The 7,910-nt window shown below is 40.2% G+C and overlaps 1 pseudogene; it reads right to left on the reverse strand.

Moving 5' to 3' along the window:
- Window positions 1–6,773: 6,773 nt before the first annotated feature.
- LOC102922893 (coiled-coil-helix-coiled-coil-helix domain-containing protein 2 pseudogene) lies at window positions 6,774–7,540 on the reverse strand (annotated as a pseudogene).
- Between the last annotated feature and the right edge of the window lie 370 nt (window positions 7,541–7,910).

Here is a 7,910-nt window from a genome sequence, read left to right on the forward strand (position 1 = left end):
ACCAGGTAGGAAGTATAGGCGGGACAAGGAGAGAGGAGAATTGGGGAAACAGGAAGAAGGAGGGGGAGACACTGCCAGCCACCGCCAGGACACGCAGCATGTAAAGATGCCAGTAAGCCATGAGCCACATGGCAAGGTATAGCTTTATAGAAATGGGTTAATTTAAGATATAAGAACAGTTAGCAAGAAGCCTGCCATGGCCATGCAGTTTATAAGTAATATAAGCTTCTGAGTGATTATTTTATACGTGGATTGTGGAACTGTGGGGCTTGGCGGGACCTGGAGAGAAGGTCTCCAGCAACAGGCCAGTAGCCAGGAAGGAAATATAGGCAGGATAAGCAGATAAGGAGAATTCTGGGAAGAGGAAGGCTGAGTCAGGGGATGCCAGGCCATCGAGGGAGCAGCATGTAATGGCACATGGGTAAAGCCACAGAAAATGTGGTGACATATAGATTAACAGAAATGGGTTAGTTTGAGTGTAAGAGCTAGTCAGTAGTAAGCCTGAGCTAATGGCTGAGCAGTTTTAATTAATATAAGCCTCTGTGTGTTTACTTAGGTCTGAGTAGCTGTGGACTGGGTGGGACACAGAAAAACTTCCAGCTACATTTATCCATCATTTCTGTTTCTTTTTTTTAGTGTAGATTCAATAATCTACCTTTTATCTTATATCTATATCCTCTTTTTTTTTTTCTTTTCAACATAGATTCAACTACCTACCCTTTATCCTATCATTTCCATATCTTTTTTCTTCAGGGTAGATTCAATAATTTACCTCTTATCTATATCTCTTTTTTTTAGAACCCCAATTCTAATTACCTTTGTTTAGCTTCCCCCCCCAACCATTAACAACTAACAACTTGTAACCAACCATCCTAAACAATGACAATTATCTATAACCCATTGAATGACTAAAAATCAACCACCCTACCCCTTGGGAATGTGGGAATTGTTTTCTTAAAATTATTTCCTGCTGTCTGGGGGTGATGGCATCTTTAGGGGATCCTGAAAAGAAAAATTTTGGGTTCATTGTCATTTCTGAAGAGAGGTAGCTGTATCATTTGTTGTCCAGTTTCTGCATAATGGGAAAATGCAGAGCTTGCTCGAGTAGTCCGTGAGGCTAGAGCATCTCAACTAGCCATCTCTAAATTGCCCTGAGCAGTTTGTAGTCCAAAACCGATCTTTGGGTGGTGTTTGCCATCTTAGTGGTATTATCATCGTCCTGATGGAATCATCATTGTAGGGCCCCTTCACATTTTTTGGAGACTTTGAATTTGCTGTTAGGCATGGTCATGGTTTCCTGCAGAAAACTGTCTAATCTAGTGGCTGGCTCTGTCCTCTGATCCCCAGATAAGTTTTATTGGGGGTGCACAATATATCACCACAGTAAAATGCTCATGTTAGAACATTGTTTATAGAAATCCTCTCTTCTCAAACCCTAAGGTAGAAGCAATATTTTAGGGTCTTGAATAGCATCAAATGTTACAAATGATTCTATTTCCAATTTAATTCTTTTCTGTGAAACTATATGCGTTCCAACCAATATGCAGTATTACAACTTAATTTTTTAAAATAAATTCATTTATTTATTTTACATCCTGACCACAGTTTCCCCTATCTCCTCTCCTTCTAGTCCTTCCCCTGACCTCCCCTCTGTACTCCATCCACTCCTCCTCCATTTCTATTCAGAAAAGAGCAGGTCTTCCATGGATATCAACAAAACATGGCATATCAAGATGTAGTAAGGCTAAGAACCTTCCCTTATATTAAGGCTGGGCAAGGCTACCCATTATGAGGAATAGGGTCCAAAAAGCCAGCAAAAGAGTCAGATACAGCCTCTTCCTCCACTATTAGTAGTCCCACAAAAAGACCAAGCTACATAACTGTCACATGTATGCAGAATGCCTAGGTCAGTCCCAGGCAGACTTCCTGGTTGTTGGTTTAGTCTCTGTGAGCCCCTATGAGCCCAGGTTAGTTGATTCTGTGGGTTTTCTTGTGATATCCTTGACCCCTCTAGCTCCTACAATCCTTTCTTCCCTCTTCTACAGGATTCCACTAACTCCACCTAATGTTTGGCTGTGTGTCTGCATCTGTTTCCATCAGTTGCTGGATGAAGCTTCTCTGATGACAGTTGGGTTAGGCACCAATCTGATCACAGGATATGGCCAGTTCAGGCTACATACCTGATATCACTAGGAGTCTTAGCTGGAGTCATCCTTGTATATTCCTAGGAGATTTGTGTCTGGTTTTTAACTGACCATGAAGCCTCCTCACTTTTCAGTAGTCACTTTGAGTACTCTCCAACCCTGCCCACAACCTGATTGATTGTGTTCCCACCCCCTCCTGTGCTTGGTCCAATCAAGAAATCTCTTCTATTTCTCCTTCCCAGGGAATTATGGGCATCCCCCCATGAACCCTCCTTGTTACCTAGTCTCTCTGGATCTGTTGATTGTAACATAGTTATCCCTTATTGTAGAGCTAATATCCACTTATCAGTGAGTATATATCTTGTTTGTCTTTCTCAGTCTGTGTTATCTCACTCAGGATGATTTTTTTCTAGTTCCATCCATTTTCCTTCAAGTTTCCTGGTGTCCTTATTTCTAACAGCTCCATTGTATAAATGTACCACATTTTCTTACCCATTTCTTGGTTGAAGGACATCTAGATTGTTTCCAGGTTCTTTTATTACAAATAAAGCTGCTATGAACATAGTTGAGCAAGTGTCCTTGTGGTATGATTGAGCATCCTTTGGGTATATGCCCAAGAGTGGTATAGCTGGGTCTTGTGGTAGACTGATTCCTAATTTAGAAAAAAGCTTAATCCATGCAGTAGTCTTCATTTGCTCATATAGATGAGCACACCAATGTTTCTGTTTCTCATTTTCAAACAGCACAATAAAAGTCATCATATATATATATATATATATATATATATATATATATATATATATATATATATCTTTATGACAGTTGACAAATATTGTTATAAATTGGTTTCTTGAGCTGTAATATCTTGCTGAAGAAAAGAGATACTTTCAAGTCTACTCTAACTAGTTCATGGCAAGTAATACCCACTTTCCCTACATTTTCAAAAACACTAATTCTAACAAAGTAGCTGGATAGATCCAAAATTAACTCACAAAAATTGGTAGTCTTACTATATACACATGACAAAAAGACTGAGAAAAAAATCAGGGAAACAATACCTTATATAACAACTTCAAATACTATAAAATATCTTGGGATAATTCTAACCGAGCAAGTGAAAGACTTGTATAATAAAAACTTCAAATCTTTAAAGACAGAAATTGTAGAAGATATGAGAAGATGGAAAAATCTCCCAGGCTCATGGATCAATAGAAGTAACACAGTAAAAATGGCTATTTTACCAAAAGCAATATACACATTCAATGCACTCCCCATCAAAATTCCAAAACAATTCTTTATAGACATTAAAATGACAATTTTCAACTTCATATGGAAAATAAAAAAAATCCAGGATAGCTAAAACAATCCTGAACAATAAAACAACTGTTAGAGACCTTACCATTTCTAATTTCAAGTTGTACTACAGAGCTACAGCAATAAAAACAGCATAGTATCATGTGGTGGTTTGAAAGAAAATGGCCCCCAAAGGGAGTGGCACTAATGGAAGATGTGGCCTTGTTGGAGTAGGTGTGGTCTTGTTGGAGGAAGTGCATCACTGGAGAGGCAGGATTTCACATCTATATATACTCAAGCCATGCCCAATGAGACTATTTCCTATTGCCTGTGAGTCAAGATGTAAGAATTCTCAGCTCCTTTTCTAGCACCATGTCTGCCAGCATGTTGCTTTGCTTCCCACCATGACAGTAATGGACTAAATCTCTGAACTGTAAATAAGCCACCACAATGAAATATTTTCCTTTGTAATACTTGCAGTGGTCATGGTGTCTCTTCATAGCAGTAGAAACCCTAATTAAGACATATAGGTAAAAACAATTGAAGACACAGAAATAAATTCACACACCCATGGACACCTGATTTTTGATAAAGAATCCAGAAATACACACTGGAAAAGAGACAGCATCTTCAACAAATGATGTTAGTCAAACTGTATGGCTGCATATAGAAAAATGCAAATAGATCTGTATCTTTCACCCTGCACAAAACTCAACTGTATCAAAAACCTTAACATAAAATCAGATACACTGAACCTGAAAGACAAAAAAGTGAGGAATAGCCTTTAACTCATTGGCATAGTAGAAAACTTCCTGTACAGAACCCTGGTAGTACAGGTACTAAGATCAACATTTAGTAAATGGAAACTAACAAAATTGAAAAACTTCTGTAAGGGAAAGGACACCATCATTCAGCTAAAGCAGCATCCTACTGAATGGGAAAATATGTTTACCAACTCCACGTCTGATAGGGAGCTAAAATCCAAAATATGTAAAAAAAATCCAGAAACTAGATATTAAATAACCAAATAACCTAATTAAAAATGGAGTACAGATCTAAACAGAGATTTCTTAACAGAGGAAACTGAAATGGCTGAGAAATATTTGAAGAAATGTTAAACATCTGTAGCCATCAGGGAAATAGAAATCAAAACTACTTTGGATTCCATCTTACACCTGTCTGAATGGCTAAGATCAATAACACAAGTGACAGCTCATGTTGTTTGTTGAGGATGTGGAATAAGAGGAACACTTCTCCCATTGCTGCAGGAGCAAAAACTTGTGCAGCCACTGTGGAAATCAATATGGTAGTTCACCCAGAAAGCTGGTACTCAAAATACTGCTAGATTCAGTTATATCATCACTGTTGGGAATATACCTAAAGGTTGATTCATCCTACCACAAAGACACTTGCTGAATCACATTCATTGCTGATCTATTCATAACAGTCAGAAACTAAAAAACAACCCAACATTCCTCCACAGAGAAATGGATAAAGAAATTGTAGTACAATTACACAATGGAATATTACTCGGGTATTAAAAAAAATGACACTATGAAATTTATAGGCAAATTGATGGAACTAGAAAAAAATCATCCTGAGTGAAGTAACTGAGACCAAGAAAGATAAATGTGGTATTATTCACTTATATGTAGATATAAGCCACTAAATAAATGATAATCAACCTACAATGTAGACCCAGCTAGGGTAGGTATAGAGGAAGTGACTTTTGGGGACACATGGATCCTCCTTGGAGGGGGAAATATATTTTATGGGTGGACTGAGTTGGGGTGAGCAGGAACAGGAGGAAGAAGTGGAGAGGCAGAAGGGAGATAAGGTTGAGTGAGGGAATGCAGAGAAAGAAAGATGGAATTGAGTGGGCAATTGAGGGATGGTATTGAAATCTAGTGCAGTGGAAATTTCCTAAAATATATGAAGGTGATCCTAATGAGGTCTCCCAATAACAGGGGATATGGAGTCCCAACTGGTCATCTCTTGTCACCAAATGGGATTCCAGTACTGGGACTGGGTTGCTTTCAATTAAATTGTTGGCCAAGGGGAGTTCCATGGAAATCCCTAAACAATGCAGGCTTTTGACAATGTATTTCTCTCCACAAACTGACAGCAGTGCCCCATTGCTGAGGACAATACCCACACAGGTCATTGAACATGGAGAAGTCAAGCTGGTGTCCTACATGTGGCCTTCACCCTTACTTTCTAGTGTCTTTGTTGAGGGAAGATACTCTGCAGGCTACCAAAAGAGACACAGAAACACCAACCCAGTCACAAAACTTTAAAACTACAATCTGTCCCGCCTGCAAAATATGCTATGGGAATGGTGGTACAGAACTTGTGGGAGTGGCCAATAAATATCCGATTTGACTTATGTCCCACTCCATAAGATGAAACACTGATTGGATGTCCAAGAACCAGACTAGATAGCCTAGAGACCTGTGGTAAAACCAAGCATTACTAGGTTTAAAAAAGAATTGACAGAATTAATCCTAATGATATTCTGCTATTCTCATAGATCAGTGCCTTACTCAGTCATCCTCAGAGAAGCTTCCTCTGGTAGCAGACAGGAACTTATGCAGAGACGCATAGCCAGACACTATGTGGAAAAAGAATCCTTGGGACACTCAGCTCTAAATGGGATGTCTCTGTCAAATCCCTCCCCTCAAAGCTCAGGGAACCCATGGAAAAAGACATAGAACATTCAAAAGTCAGAGGGTATGGAAGACATCAAAAGAACAAGTCTCTCTGAACTAACTGAGCAAGACTCATAGGAACTCACAGAGACTGAAGCAGGTTGCATGGGGCCTACATGAATCCACACCAGGTCCTCTGTGTATATAATAGCTTTCAGCTTACTATTTTTATGGGGCTTCCAAATATGTGAAAGAGCTGGTCTCTGATTCTTGTGCCTGCTCTTGGGACTCTTTTCCTTCTGTCAGGTTGCCTTGTTCAGCTTCAATGTGATGGTTTTGTTTTGTTTTATTATATTTTATTTTGGCATGTTCTACTGCTATCTCAACATTCTGTTCTTTTTCTAATAAGAGATAGAAAGGAAGGGGATCTGGAGGGGAGGGGAGGAGAACAGAAACTGGGAGAAGTACAGGGAGAGACTATAATCAAGATAAAGTGTATGAGGAGAGGATTTATTTTCAATAAAAGAAACACTAAAAAACAATGTGATCTGTTACTGTGATTTTCATGTTTGGGAAATATCTTATTTTCAAAGCTATTATCATCAAACCTTCAAGATATCATTTCAATATCACATTTATCAAAATCTTGGATGTATGAAAAATATAATGCTTAAAAGTGTTAATGTGCTTTTTTTTTTTTTTTCAGAAGAAAACAACTTTATTTTCATTAACTCACAAAACACAACACAGTTGGTTCAGGAGGCCATCACCTGCCCAGTCTCCACACTACTACAAGCCTCGGTGAATATCTACACATTAGAACTCTTTAATAGCTGTTCTCGAGCAATGGAGCTATTAGAAGGAAGGGTTGGTCAGGGTCCACACGTGCACTGTCAATCATGTAGAGCCCATTTCAATCTCTTCAGTGTCAACTTCTTGATTAGATCAAGCCATTTGCAATTCTGCACTGCCGCAAAACCTCATTGAAGCCCTCGCAGAGCTTGACGTCACTCTGGTTCTGGGCACACTCCAGAAACTGTTTGATCTCAAGAGAGCAAGGCCCAAAAGACTGCTGGTTCACAGGCTGGGTTCCCTGGGGCTCCTGGTAAGTGATGTCAGGCCTCGCGGGCTCAGCATTACCACCTCCACTGAAGCCCCCAGTGATGGCATGACCCAGGGTGTGCCCCACTGCGGAGCCCACAGCCACACCAGCTGCAGTGGTGGCCATCTGGGCCATCAGGCCTGGCTGCCTGGGGGCAGCGGCAGGGGAGCCCACTGCAGATGGGGCAGCTGCTGCCGGAGGATGAGCTGCAGGTGCTTGTCTGGGAGCAGCCCTCATCGGAGGGGCCCGGCTGACCAGAGGGGCCACCCGGGAAGAGCGGCTTCGGCTTCCACGCGGCATCCTAAGCGACCAGTCTCTCTCGGAGTCAGAAAACGACTAACTGCGAAACGCCCACGACTCAAAAGTGTTAATGTGCTTTAATGTAACTTTTGCACTATATGGTTACTGTGAAAATTGAATGAAATTAAATATAGGTTATATGAAAATACATGACATATGAGTTTGCAAAGCACTTGGACACTCTGTGCTTCTGCCTCAAGCATAAGAACACAAGTGTGATAACTTATGCATGAAGTAGGATGTATCATTTCATGGCACCATGGATTGTTTGATATTCCATGTCAGTGGCATCAAACTACTATCTAAATGGACTGACAGCCCACTCAAAAGGGGGAAAATCATGCCTGGTAATGTAAACTTAGGCAGCTTCTTCGGGTTAGTGTGGTCATGGCCCTTAGAAAATAATTCTTGAGGCTAGTGTGG

This window comes from Peromyscus maniculatus, chromosome 5 (assembly GCF_049852395.1).
Source record: "Peromyscus maniculatus bairdii isolate BWxNUB_F1_BW_parent chromosome 5, HU_Pman_BW_mat_3.1, whole genome shotgun sequence".
NCBI lineage: Eukaryota > Metazoa > Chordata > Mammalia > Rodentia > Cricetidae > Peromyscus > Peromyscus maniculatus.